This window comes from Ranitomeya variabilis, chromosome 2 (genome assembly GCF_051348905.1).
Source record: "Ranitomeya variabilis isolate aRanVar5 chromosome 2, aRanVar5.hap1, whole genome shotgun sequence".
Lineage (NCBI taxonomy): Eukaryota > Metazoa > Chordata > Amphibia > Anura > Dendrobatidae > Ranitomeya > Ranitomeya variabilis.
In genome coordinates, this window is record NC_135233.1 from 510764638 (window position 1) to 510776644 (window position 12007).

General features: G+C 44.7%; 1 protein-coding gene across 3 annotated transcripts in view; it reads left to right on the top strand.

The window, feature by feature from the left end:
• The window catches only part of METTL15 (methyltransferase 15, mitochondrial 12S rRNA N4-cytidine), a 611732-nt gene that overhangs the window by 226531 nt on the left and 373194 nt on the right, over positions 1–12007 (top strand). The gene's annotated exons all lie outside the window — the stretch shown is intronic.

Below are 12007 nucleotides of genomic sequence, written 5' to 3' on the forward strand. Positions count from 1 at the left end.
TCTTGATGACAAAGAAGATTCAGATATATCACAGAAACTATGTAAGGCAATCGGACAAAGAGCACTTGTTGGCAAAAAAGTTAAATACTTTATTAAGCAATCATATAAAATGGACACACATGATTAAAAAATGGGACAACAACCAGACACTTATTCCTAAGTGACATATGTATGAAGTATCATATAATGTGAATAATATAGATATCAATGGACAGAAGTACAACAATAATTCTGTGAGGATATAATGGGTATGGTCAATATAATAATTGTAGATATCACTATTGATATATAGATTACATATCCAGAATAAACCCTAAGTTATCATTCTAAAGTAATCATACCTCTAATATTGCATCCTTACCCATATACAGCCAGATAGCGGTCACCAGGACAGAGAAACAGAGCCTCATCAGTCGGGCACTTGCAAAGCAAGAGAAACAGTTGCTATTATGTGACATTACTGTTCTTGTTAATAAATTAACCCCCACCCCCACTTTGGGGGTTCATAAGCAGCAGAGGGAAAGCCAACATCCGAAGGCTGATATTAATATTCTGGGAAGGAGGGCAATATCACTATGGTTCCCAGGCTAATAAGATCAGCTCACAGCTGTTGGTTAGCTTTTACTGGTTATTTTATGGGGAACCCCAGAAAAAAAACGATGTAGGGTCCTCCCCATAATTTTATATCAATAGCAAGAGAAATTGCCAGGGAAATTGACCCTCCGCCCAATAATCAATAAAATCTGTCGCTTAGGCTGCTTTCACACATCAGGTTTTTTGCTGCATGCCGGTTCCGCCGTCGCGCCGCAGCGTCGGATCTGGCGTATTTAGCTAAAACCTGATGTTATGGATCCGGTTTGTAGCCTTATCAGGCATCCGGATCCAGCAAGAAACCGGATCCGTCCCATCAGGTTGTCATCCATTTCGTCCGGTTTTCCATCCATTTTTTGACGGATTTGGTTTCTAGAAACGCCCCCTGAAAAGCTAAAAAGGTGATTGGCCCGCTGAAAACTATATATACAGTGTTCCTACAGCCCATATGTGACAGGTTTGAGAGGAGCAAGATACAGAGCAAGATGGACGGCATTATTGCGAAGATTCTGCAGAACAACGTGGATTTCATTGTGGAGGCAAATAGATTGAAAGCAATTGTTATTGAGAAGGAGCGAGAGAGACAGTGTGTCATGCGTCTGCGCCGACGCCGTTTGTGGATCCACCCCATCACGGCACAGAGAATGACGCGGGGAGTCTTTTCTACTTTATACATGGAGCTACGAGGAGACCCTGACAAGTTTTTCAGCTATGTGCGGATGAAAGCTGAGAACTTTGATGTATTGGAGGAGGGGGTTGAACATCTAATAAGAAGGAGTGATATCTATTGCAGATTCTCCATTACACCGGCTGAGCGTCTGATGGTCACTCTTCGGTAAGCATTCTTTTTGTATCTACTCTTGTAGTGCACTTTCATTGATTGATATTTTGAATTTGCAGTAATTTCTGCCTTGTTTTTGTTCACAGATTCCTAGCTACTGGTGAATCCCTGTCTTCACTACATTTTCAGTTCAGACTGGGCATTTCAACCATATATATGGAATAGTGAGGCACACTTGCCGTGCTGTGTGGGACTCTCTGCACGACAAATTCATTCCACATCCCACAATGCAGACATGGTTGGAAGTTGCTGACAGATTCCAGGAAGTGTGTCAGTTTCACAATTGCTTGGACGCGATGGATGGGAAACACATCCGTATCGTGAAACCGGCTGGTTCTGGATCTCAGTTTTTCAACTACAAAAGTACTTTTCCATCGTGCTGGCCATCGCCGATGCAGATTACAAATTTGTAGCGGTGGATATTGGGGCGTATGGCCGCTCTAATGATTCTCAAGTTTTCAAACTGTCTTCTATGGGACGGCATTTGTATGGACAAACCTTTCAATTCCCCCCCAGACCACTGCCTCAAACCTCTGAGCCACCAATGCCTTTTGTTTGTGTTGGAGATGAAGCTTTTCAGCTTTCAGAACATCTTTTGAAACCCTACTCCAGCCGTGGTTTAAACAATACTAAAATAATTTTCAATTACAGACTCACATGTGCACGGAGAATGGTGGAGTGTGCGTTTGGGATCTTAACCGCCAAATGGAGAGTTCTCCTGACATCCATTAACTTGAAGACAGACACTGTGGATAAGGTAGTGAAAGCGTGTGTTGTCCTTCACAATTATGTTATATCCAAAGAACAGCTTTCCATTGAGGACCACTCTTCCGAAACCACGTTGGCTGATTATAGCAACCAAACGTACAGAAGTTCTGCCACTGTTTCCAGAATACGGATGACTTTGCAGAATATTTTATTTCACCCGAAGGAAGAATACACTGGCAGGATGAGAGAGTTTAAACAATTTGTCTTGAACCTAGTAACTTTTTCACCTTTTACCCATGTCGTGTATCTGTTTGGTTTTACCTTTTACCCAAGATGTGTACCTGTTTGGTTTTACCTTTTGCCCAAGTTGTGTGCCCGTTTGGTTTTACCTTTTACCCAAGATGTGTACCTGTTTGGTTTTACCTTTTACCCAAGTTGTGCATCTGTTTGGGTTGTACCCAAAGTATTTTACCTCTGACCAATAAACCTTGTTTATCCAAAGTGTGTTAATCTATACCTTATAAAGAATAAATACAAGATAGCTGTAAACAACAAACTTTTATTAAATTTTTTTTTACAATATCCAAACCCAACTTTTATTTGGAAACAAAAATAAATAAATTTTGCAGCGTACAAAACAAACTAAAGATTGGAATAAGTCGGGGTGGAGATAGTGCTGGAGGGGCTGTCGGATAGGGACACTTCGACAGTGGGAGTGTGGAGAGAGGAATGTGTTGGTGGTGGGGAAGGATCAATAGGTAGTGGTGAAGGAGTGGAGAAGGCAATTGACCAGGTGGGCAAGAAAGTGGGATTGGGGTTAGGAATTTGGTAGGATGGAGGGGTGTAGGTGATGTTTTGGGAGGATTGGGAGGCAGAAGCAGTGATGGGTGGAGAAGAGGGTTGGGAACGAAGTGAAACAGGCTGGTGGTAGTGGCCAGGGAGAGGAGGCGTGGATGAGAAGTGGTATGGGTCGGGATCATCATATTGGTGGGAAGGGGCATGGGCGGGACGCTGGTAGTGTATACGGAAGAAAAACAGACACTACCGTAAAGCCTGCACACTACACCAATTTTTAACAATATATGAAATTTTTATTGGGTACACCAAAACAGCAAAAAACACATAAAACATAAGTAAAAACAGAACAATCGCACCCCACTCATAGGAGCCCCTTAAGGCACTATATATACTATATGATTAATAAAATGGTGAGGATAAATACAACAAATATGTCAATACAAATATACAATAGTCCCCACAAACATATGGAGCAATACAAATGTGCCTAAAAGTACAAATGGGAGGGACCTCCTATAGAGAACATGAAATGTACATGAACCTATGCCACCGCTAATTTTGTGGCTAATATAAATCCTGTTCGGACCAGTGTGCAACCATAACAAGATAAAGTAGAAATGGCCACGGTCTCAAATAGAGCCATGAGCAGACCACCATGGCCCATAAAAAACATGTAACAGATCCATGATCACAGATCCATCACATGTGCAAATAAGATAGCACCAAACTAAATATATGAACTCCTGGTTCGTTTGTTATTTCTAACATGGCTCATATATTTAGTTTGGTGCTATCTTATTTGCACATGTGATGGATCTGTGATCATGGATCTGTTACATGTTTTTTATGGGCCATGGTGGTCTGCTCATGGCTCTATTTGAGACCGTGGCCATCTCTACTTTATCTTGTTATGGTTGCACACTGGTCCGAACAGGATTTATATTAGCCACAAAATTAGCGGTGGCATAGGTTCATGTACATTTCATGTTCTCTATAGGAGGTCCCTCCCATTTGTACTTTTAGGCACATTTGTATTGCTCCATATGTTTGTGGGGACTATTGTATATTTGTATTGACATATTGATTGTATTTATCCTCACCATTTTATTAATCATATAGTATATATAGTGCCTTAAGGGGCTCCTATGAGTGGGGTGCGATTGTTCTGTTTTTACTTATGTTTTATGTGTTTTTTGCTGTTTTGGTGTACCCAATAAAAATTTCATATATTGTTAAAAATTGGTGTAGTGTGCAGGCTTTACGGTAGTGTCTGTTTTTCTTCCGTATACATGTAGTTTTTACTACCGGCCTCTTGGCACCTCCCTTTTATTTGGTTTACAGTTGTGCGCCTTGCCTTTCTTTATTATATTGGACGCTGGTAGTGTGGCTGGTGGGAAGGGGCACGGGAACATTGGAAGTGTTGTGGCTGGTGGAACGGGGCACGGGCACGATGTGGGTGATGGTGAGGTTGGTGGGATGGGGCATGGGCAGGTTGGTCGTACGGGTCAGGAGGATGGTAGTGGATGTAGTGATGGACAGTGGAGGAAGGGGGGGCAGTTGCAGCATGGGTGGCAAGAGTCTCAGCTCTTGGGGCAATGAGTGCTAGAGTAGACAGGCAGGATTCCATTACTTGCATCTGCTGAGAAGCAGATAGCGTCTCCTGTCATGATCTCCATGGCCAGAGAACTAGCATAAGCCTCTATAGGAACAAGCTCTTGGAAGATGTAACTGTACTGACCATGAACTAAACCTACCGCATCATCTAGAAGTAGCCAGGTAGCATGTCCTACTTTTTATCCCTATATGCCCAGCGCCGGCCGGAGAACTAAATAATGCTAGCAGAGGGAAATATAAGACCTGACTCACCTCTAGAGAAATGCCCAAAAGGAGACAGAAGCCCCCCACATATATTGGCGGTGATATGAGATGAAACAACAAACGCAGCAGGAAAATAGTTTTAGCAAATTTGAGGTCCGCTTTCTAGATAGCAGAAGACAGAAAGCATACTTTCATGGTCAGTAGAAAACCCTAACAAAACACATCCAGAAATTACTTTAGGACTCTGGCATTAACTCATAATACCAGAGTGGCAATTCCTGATCAACAAGAGCTTTCCAGACACAGTAACGAAACTGCAGCTGTGAACTGGAACCAAAATACAAAAACAAAACATGGACGAATGTCCAACTTATCTAGTAGATGTCTGGGAGCAGGAACAAGCACAGAGAGGCTTCTGATAACATTGTTGACCGGCAAGCATCTAACAGAGAAGCCAGGTTATATAGCGACACCCAGATCTAATCAGAACAGGTGAACAGGGAAGATGATGTCACAAGTTCAATTCCACCAGTAGCCACCGGGGGAGCCCAGAATCCAAATTCACAACAGTACCCCCCCCTCAAGGAGGGGGCACCGAACCCTCACCAGAACCACCAGGGCGATCAGGATGGGCCCTATGAAAGGCACGAACCAGATCAGAGGCATGAACATCAGATGCAGTGACCCAAGAATTATCCTCCTGGCCGTATCCCTTCCACTTGACCAGATACTGGAGTCTCCGTCTGGAAACACGGGAGTCTAGGATTTTTTCCACAACGTACTCCAACTCACCCTCAACCAACACCGGAGCAGGAGGCTCAACGGAAGGCACAACCGGTGCCTCATACCTGCGCAATAACGACCGATGAAAAACGTTATGAATAGAAAAGGATGCAGGGAGGTCCAAACGGAAGGAAACAGGGTTAAGAATCTCCAATATTTTATACGGACCGATGAACCGAGGCTTAAACTTAGGAGATGAGACCCTCATAGGGACAAAACGAGAAGACAACCACACCAAATCTCCAACACAAAGCCGAGGACCAACACGACGGTGACGGTTGGCAAAAAGCTGAGTCTTCTCCTGGGACAACTTTAAATTGTCCATCACCTGCCCCCAGATATGATGCAATCTCTCCACCACCGCATCCACTCCAGGACAATCCGAAGATTCCATCTGACCGGAGGAAAATCGAGGATGGAACCCCGAATTACAGAAAAACGGGGAAACCAAGGTGGCAGAGCTGGCCCGATTATTGAGGGCGAACTCCGCCAATGGCAAAAAAGCAACCCAATCATCCTGGTCAGCAGACACAAAACACCTCAGATATGTCTCCAGGGTCTGATTAGTCCGCTCGGTCTGGCCATTAGTCTGAGGGTGAAAAGCAGACGAAAAAGACAAATCTATGCCCATCCTAGCACAAAATGCCCGCCAAAATCTAGACACAAATTGGGTTCCTCTGTCAGAAACGATATTCTCAGGAATACCATGCAAACGAACAACATTTTGAAAAAACAGGGGCACCAACTCGGAAGAAGAAGGCAATTTGGGCAGGGGAACCAAATGAACCATCTTAGAAAAACGGTCACACACCACCCAGATGACAGACATCTTCTGAGAAACAGGCAGATCTGAAATAAAATCCATCGAGATGTGTGTCCAAGGCCTCTTAGGAATAGGCAAGGGCAACAATAATCCACTAGCCCGAGAACAACAAGGCTTGGCCCGAGCACAAACGTCACAAGACTGCACAAAGCCTCGCACATCTCGTGACAGGGAAGGCCACCAGAAGGATCTTGCCACCAAATCCCTGGTACCAAAAATTCCAGGATGACCTGCCAACGCAGAAGAATGCACCTCAGAGATGACTTTACTGGTCCAATCATCAGGAACAAACAGCCTATCAGGCGGACAACGATCCGGTCTATCCGCCTGAAACTCCTGCAAGGCCCGCCGCAGGTCTGGAGAAACAGCTGACAAGATAACTCCCTCCTTAAGAATACCTGTGGGGTCAGAGTTGCCAGGTGAATCAGGCTCAAAACTCCTAGAAAGGGCATCCGCCTTAACATTCTTAGAACCTGGTAGGTACGATACCACAAAATTAAACCGAGAAAAAAATAATGACCAGCGCGCCTGTCTAGGATTCAGGCGCCTGGCGGTCTCAAGATAAATCAAATTTTTGTGGTCAGTCAATACCACCACCTGATGTCTGGCCCCCTCGAGCCAATGGCGCCACTCCTCAAACGCCCACTTCATGGCCAAAAGCTCCCGATTCCCAACATCATAATTCCGCTCAGCGGGCGAAAATTTACGGGAAAAGAAGGCACAAGGCCTCATCACGGCGCAGTCAGAACTTTTCTGCGACAACACTGCCCCAGCTCCGATCTCAGAAGCGTCGACCTCAACCTGAAAAGGAAGAGTCACATCAGGCTGACGCAACACAGGGGCAGAAGAAAAACGGCGCTTAAGCTCCTGAAAGGCCTCCACAGCATCAGGGGACCAATTAGCAACATCAGCACCCTGTCTAGTCAAATCGGTCAATGGCTTAACGACATCCGAAAAACCAGAAATAAATCGACGATAAAAGTTGGCAAAGCCCAAAAATTTCTGAAGACTTTTAAGAGAAGAGGGCTGCGTCCAATCACAAATAGCTTGAACCTTGACAGGATCCATCTCAATGGAAGAGGGAGAAAAAATATATCCCAAAAAGGAAATTCTCTGAACCCCAAAAACGCACTTAGAACCCTTGACACACAGAGAATTAGACCGCAAAACCTGAAAAACCCTCTTAACTTGCCGGACATGAGAGTCCCAGTCATCCGAAAAAACCAGAATATCATCCAGATACACTATCATAAATTTATCCAAAAAATCGCGGAAAATATCATGCATAAAGGACTGGAAGACTGAAGGGGCATTAGAAAGACCAAAAGGCATCACCAAATACTCAAAGTGGCCCTCGGGCGTATTAAATGCGGTTTTCCACTCATCCCCCTGCCTGATCCGCACCAAATTATACGCCCCACGGAGATCAATCTTAGAGAACCACTTGGCCCCCTTTATGCGAGCAAACAAATCAGTCAGCAACGGCAATGGGTATTGATATTTAACCGTGATTTTATTCAAAAGCCGATAATCAATACATGGTCTCAAAGAGCCGTCTTTTTTTGACACAAAGAAAAAACCGGCTCCCAAGGGAGATGACGATGGACGAATATGTCCCTTTTCCAAGGACTCCTTTATATATTCTCGCATAGCAGTATGTTCAGGCACAGACAGATTAAATAAACGACCCTTTGGGTATTTACTACCCGGAATTAAATCTATAGCACAATCGCACTCACGGTGCGGAGGTAGTGAACCCAGCTTGGGTTCTTCAAAGACGTCACGATAATCAGACAGGAACTCAGGGATTTCAGAGGGAATAGATGATGAAATGGACACCAAAGGTACGTCCCCATGAGTCCCCTTACATCCCCAGCTCAACACAGACATAGCTCTCCAGTCAAGGACTGGGTTGTGAGACTGCAGCCATGGCAATCCCAGCACCAAATCCTCATGTAGATTATACAGCACTAGAAAACGAATAGTCTCCTGGTGATCCGGATTAATACACATAGTCACTTGTGTCCAGTATTGTGGTTTATTATTAGCCAATGGGGTGGAGTCAATCCCCTTCAGAGGAATAAGAGTTTCCAAAGGCTCTAAATCATACCCACAACGATTGGCAAAGGACCAATCCATAAGACTCAAAGCGGCGCCAGAGTCGATATAGGCGTCAGTAGTAATAGATGACAAAGAGCAAATCAGGGTCACAGACAAAATAAATTTAGACTGTAAAGTGCCAATGGAAACGGATTTATCAAGCTTTTTAGTACGCTTAGAGCACGCTGATATAACATGAGTAGAATCCCCACAATAGAAACACAACCCATTTTTCCGTCTAAAATTCTGCCGCTCGCTTCTGGACAGAATTCTATCACACTGCATGCTTTCTGGCGTCTTCTCAGTGGACACCGCCAGATGGTGCACAGGTTTGCGCTCCCGCAGACGCCTATCGATCTGAATGGCCATTGTCATGGACTCATTCAGACCCGCAGGCACAGGGAACCCCACCATAACATCCTTAATGGCATCAGAGAGACCCTCTCTGAAAGTAGCCGCCAAGGCACACTCATTCCACTGAGTAAGCACAGACCATTTACGGAATCTTTGGCAGTAAATTTCAGCTTCATCTTGCCCCTGCGATAGGGACATCAAAGTTTTTTCTGCCTGAAGTTCCAAATGAGGTTCCTCATACAGCAAGCCCAAGGCCAAAAAAAACGCATCCACATTGCGCAACGCAGGATCCCCTGGTGCCAATGCAAAAGCCCAGTCTTGAGGGTCGCCGCGGAGCAAGGAAATCACAATCCCAACCTGCTGTGCAGAGTCTCCAGCAGAACGAGATTTCAGGGACAAAAATAGCTTACAATTATTTCTAAAATTCTGAAAGCTAGATCTATTCCCTGAGAAGAATTCCGGCAAAGGAATTCTCGGCTCAGATACCGGAGCATGAATAATAAAATCTTGCAAATTTTGTACTTTCGTGGTGAGATTATTCAAACCTGCAGTTACACTCTGAAGATCCATTATTAACAGGTGAACACAAAGCCATTCAAAGATTATAAGGAGAGAGAAAAAAAAGAAAGACTGCAGCATAGACAGACTGGCAAGTGATCCAATTAAGAGCACAGAGGAAAAAAAAAAAAAAAAAAAAAACTCTCAGCAGACTTCTTATTTCTCTCCTTTCTCAGCCAAGGATTTTAACCCTTTAGTGGGCCGGTCAAACTGTCATGATCTCCATGGCCAGAGAACTAGCATAAGCCTCTATAGGAACAAGCTCTTGGAAGATGTAACTGTACTGACCATGAACTAAACCTACCGCATCATCTAGAAGTAGCCAGGTAGCATGTCCTACTTTTTATCCCTATATGCCCAGCGCCGGCCGGAGAACTAAATAATGCTAGCAGAGGGAAATATAAGACCTGACTCACCTCTAGAGAAATGCCCAAAAGGAGACAGAAGCCCCCCACATATATTGGCGGTGATATGAGATGAAACAACAAACGCAGCAGGAAAATAGTTTTAGCAAATTTGAGGTCCGCTTTCTAGATAGCAGAAGACAGAAAGCATACTTTCATGGTCAGTAGAAAACCCTAACAAAACACATCCAGAAATTACTTTAGGACTCTGGCATTAACTCATAATACCAGAGTGGCAATTCCTGATCAACAAGAGCTTTCCAGACACAGTAACGAAACTGCAGCTGTGAACTGGAACCAAAATACAAAAACAAAACATGGACGAATGTCCAACTTATCTAGTAGATGTCTGGGAGCAGGAACAAGCACAGAGAGGCTTCTGATAACATTGTTGACCGGCAAGCATCTAACAGAGAAGCCAGGTTATATAGCGACACCCAGATCTAATCAGAACAGGTGAACAGGGAAGATGATGTCACAAGTTCAATTCCACCAGTAGCCACCGGGGGAGCCCAGAATCCAAATTCACAACAGTCTCCATTTGCTCAAGCACCGACTGGAAAAAAGTATTGTTCGGTGACTGTCTTGCCTGTGAACGCATCGTTACCAGAAGTGTATGCATCTCGAGTATACTTTTATTTATAAAATTAAAACCTGCAGCCATTTGCTCGGACAAAACTTTCAGACAGTTCTGGAATGATGCGTTCAGGTGTAAGAACTCAGGCGCATAACTCTGTACCTGACCTGTTATGACCCCAATGGCGAGGGTCTCAGAGATATCAGCAAGTCTGCAAAGTACAAAAATCCAGCTCATAGGGCAGTGGTAACTGGGTTGACCATATATCTACTCCTAACGCCAACCCTAGAAGTAGCCGGGGAACATGCCTACGTTGGTCGCTAGATGTCTCGCGCCAGCCGGAGAGCTAACTACCCCTAGAAGAGGAAAACAAAGACCTCTCTTGCCTCCAGAGAAAGGACCCCAAAAGTAGGATACAAGCCCCCCACAAATAATAACGGTGAGGTAAGAGGAAATGACAAACACAGAGATGAACTAGGTTTAGCACAGAGAGGCCCACTTACTAATAGCAGAATATAGTAAGATAACTTATATGGTCAACAAAAACCCTATCAAAAATCCACGCTGGAGATTCAAGAACCCCCGAACCGTCTAACGGCCCGGGGGGAGAACACCAGCCGCCCTAGAGCTTCCAGCAAGGTCAGGAAACAGATAATATACAAGCTGGACAAAAAATGCAAACAATAACGAATTGCAAAAAGCAAAAAAGCAGACTTAGCTTAATCAAGCAGGAACCAGGATCAGTAGACAAGAGCACTACAGATTAGCTCTGATATCAACGTTGCCAGGCATTGAACTGAAGGTCCAGGGAGCTTATATAGCAACACCCCTGACCTAACGACCCAGGTGAGCATAAAGGAATGACTGACAAACCCAGAGTCAAATCACTAGTAGCCACTAGAGGGAGCCAAAAAGTAAATTCACAACACTGACCCCTCTGCTGAAGGCGCCCCAATGGTACAGGTGTACTAGAGGTGGCTGCAGCAGAGGGGTGGGGTACAGGAAATGATATATCCTCACCAGCAGATACATGCAATGGAACCGGCCAGGATGCTCCAGCGCTCATGGGTGGGACAGAGGGATCCGATGTGTAGGAAGGTGCAGAGTGGGAAGGTGCAGAGTGGGAAGGTGCAAAGTGGGAAGGTGCAGAGGGTTCCTCACTGTCAGTTTCCCTCGGTGGCGGCCTCCTAAGGGATCGCAGAAGGGTTCATCTGTGCTGCAGGCTCCCGAGTGCTCCCGATGGTGCTGTGGAACAAAAGAGAAAAACAATTAATATACTGTCATACCATGGCCCTGGCTGAAAGAGCAAAAGAGGTTTAGACATTTGTTAGTGCATGTGGTGGGTAATATTTACCTTCGTGTCACCATCATTGACCTGAGGAACGACAGGGCTTGGACATACTTGTATTTGCTCCTGCGTCCTCCTGATCCACTCGGGGCCCGCATCTCTTTGTTGAGCTCCTTTTTAAAGCGATCCCTGATCGACCACCACCTTTTCACAATCCTCTCACCTGTTAAAAAAGGAGAATCACAACGAGGTTAGAAACAATACTTAGAATGCATCAACAAAACTGAACTGTGGATACTTACGTTCTTGATTCTGGGCCTCAACATCAAGGTCCTCCCATCTCGATATAAGTTCTTTGCAGATT